At 46.6% G+C, this 3,038-nt stretch overlaps 1 pseudogene; it reads right to left on the bottom strand.

Annotated features, from left to right (window-relative positions):
* Positions 1–1,835: 1,835 nt before the first annotated feature.
* LOC103264851 lies at positions 1,836–2,374 on the bottom strand (annotated as a pseudogene).
* Between the last annotated feature and the right edge of the window lie 664 nt (positions 2,375–3,038).

Here is a 3,038-nt window from a genome sequence, read left to right as displayed (position 1 = left end):
TTAATCGTTAAGGTTTTTACTTAATTCTATAGTTAAATTTTAAGTAAATGTTTATAGAGTGGGTTTTCACTGAATTCATAATATACTAATTAGATACGTTTATGATAATTAACTAAATACAGAAAGCAACCTTGGGGGCCTGGGAAATGTCATTAAAAGCTTCTTTTGAATTTTCTTTAGAAATAAACACTGCAGGATAAGAGAAAAGTAACGAAGACACCTGGACAAGAAAGGCGATTGCAAAAGCTTTGAAGGTCGTAAAAGCCCAAAAGAGAAGAACTGCTACATGAAGGACCATGCACCTGGGAACTTTCTTGAAGCACTTCAAGGACTGTAATGTGGGACTCCTTTGAAGAGAGTTGCTGGCAGTGCTATTCTTGACATGATAATTGTTTTATCCATGTATTAATCATAATTGGTAAATGTAATATCATACAAGTTTATATATTCAATATACATATGTATGAGGGTTGACAAAAATTATTAGGCTCTGGTTATGTTTAACAAGGTTTTTACTTTGAGTCATTAAGTTTTAGTGCTATAGTTTAGTGTTTTATAGCTACTTTGAAGATTGTTTTAAGTTCATAAGTTTAAGTTCACACAATGATAAAATTGGTGCCTCAAAGATAATAATAATTGCTCCACTGCCTATCTTAAGACAAAGATGTTTTCCAGGATTTTGCCAAGCATAAGGGAAAACAGCCAAATCACCATTATCCTAAACTTAAAAGCTCATTGGCAATTATGCAACCATAATAATTTTAGTTGTGTTAGTTTTATTTCATTATGTTTAGTTCACTTCATATGTTTATTCAGAGTAAAGATTAGTGTATGTATCTTCACAGTAAGTGACTTTCATAGTTATTCTTTAAATGCTAGCCACTGTTCTTTGGTCAAGTTAATGGGCTTCATATTCCTACTATCACTAGGTACAATCTATAGTTTTGTACTAGTGATTTTAAGGCTTTTTTAATTAGACAAGTGATGTGGAACCGAAGTCAAAGTAAACCTTGTATGCATTATGTTTAGTTTAAGTGAAACTCCTTTTACACTTATCTCAAGACTCATTAACTGAAAGTAGATAGTGTTTTTGGCTTATTCGTTTCTTCTAAAGACCGCTAGATGGTGGTAACTTTTAAAGCATATGTACATGAAGGAATTTTCTTTGTCTTGCCCCTTTTACAAATGCTATAAAAGCTTTCTGTTAACTAATAAAGGATGTCATCTGTTCAGGAAGCAGGTGTCCGAGTAAAAGATTTTCGTCTTTCGCCTACCCGTCTCTCCTTCAGGAGATCTCACGACCTGGCAAAGGGGCTGGACCCCTTCAGAGTTCCCTTAAAAATCTAGGTCAGATCTTTTTTACTTCCTGCCTCAGACCCTGTAGGTGCTTATATTCTTATGTATTCAAATCATGTCCTGATCTGTTAACCCTGCATGGTTTTCTCCGAAAGAAAGTTTTAGGGATCCAGTGCACATGAAGCACTACTTCCTATCCTTCCCTACCACTATCCCTGTAGCGTTCCATCATCCAGTAATGAAAGCACAGCCAAGTCACCTATAAGGTTGTCCAAATGTCCACTAATAGGCAGCAGCCCCACATCAGTCTGTCCTATGGGATCATGGGCCTGGAAGTGGTTTTAAAGTAGTGGCTTTCAATGCTATCCAGTTTACCCTTCAAACTTCACACGCACTGAAGTTGGAAACCTGCAGACCAGGGACATGGAAGGGACATTAGCTGAGGTGGGGTAGGGGTACTTCCTTGTGAAGAAAGCCTGAGAGCAAGCAACAACATCTGAGAATAGCTGTGCTGGCTGCCCCATGTCTGCGGGCGTAGGTCAGGCAGCCCCGGTTTAAAGCTTTTTGAGTTTCTCTTGGAGCCCTCAGAGCTGGCTTTGATGCCTGTCGATGCGGTTCTGGAGGCTGGCTATGTCTGCAGCCAGCTGCAGGCCTTCCTGGAAGCTAGCTTGGGCCTGCCATAAATTGCGAGGAACCAGGATTCCAAACCAGTTCAGCGGATCCTGGGTGGTCCTGGAGGGCTCCGGGTCTGGGGTCCTAGTGGGACTCTTGGGCCTGCGTAGAGCTGCGGGCTCCACCTCCTTGGGGATCCGGGCGCCAGCTGTCACCATCCTGAATGTCTGGAGTCCGTCCTGGGTCTCGCTGGCTTGGATACAGACCGGGGGCTCCGTGGCGGACGCGTACTGCAGCGTTCCCACGGACTTGGCACCCGTGGCGTAGCGCGCCTTGGCTAGCGCGAGCCAGCCCTCCTCTCCACCCCGGCGTTCAGCACCGCCCGCTTCGCCTCCAGCTCCTGCAGTTCCTCGAGCAGCCGCAGGGTCAGTGCGTCCTTCTCCACGCGCAGGTGCAAGGCCGCCATGGGTGCACACCAGGCGCCAGGCGGGATGTGGAGACCCTTGGGTCATTCTAATGTGTGCAGACCACCCAGGAGGAGGAAGAGAGACATCCACACCCCCAGCCTAGGGCATTGTGGCAGAAGGGGTGGGGATTGTTGGGTGGGCCAGCTGGAGGGACTGGCGAGGGCAAGGAGGCCTTTGCTCTGATTGCCATTTAGATTCCTGGAGGGAATGTCTGCAGGGTTGCTGCCAAGTCTGGAAGCAGCCATGGTGAGAGAAGCCCTGCACTCAGCGCGGTCACACTGGTGGAGAGGAGCCGGGAGTTCAGAGTTACAGAGTCTTAGCTTTCTGGGCCATTTTCAGTCCCCACGGGGTGTGGACAGGACCCAAAAACTCCCACGTGTGCTCAAGGTGGGACTCCAGAAGCAGCTGAGCTGTATGCCAAGGCATAGTCACAGCGCCCAGTATTAGATACCACCTCGTTCTGGGCTGCCAGGCCAGACCTGGGGGCCGGTGGAGGCTGTAGTGGGACCAAAGCTTCACACCAACCACTGACAGTGCACCCGGGGCTGGAGTGAGGCCGTATTACAGGTGTGAGCCACCAGACTTCTTGTTTTGAAAGTGGCATGGCACCACCCTGGCCTCCAGAGAGACATGATTCAGCTGCCATCTCTCTGACCAGCTGAG

This window comes from Carlito syrichta, unplaced genomic scaffold (assembly GCF_000164805.1).
Source record: "Carlito syrichta isolate Samal-C Ts95f unplaced genomic scaffold, Tarsius_syrichta-2.0.1 Scaffold305745, whole genome shotgun sequence".
Classification (NCBI taxonomy): Eukaryota; Metazoa; Chordata; class Mammalia; order Primates; family Tarsiidae; genus Carlito; species Carlito syrichta.
This window is presented reverse-complemented; position numbering and strand designations above follow the sequence as displayed.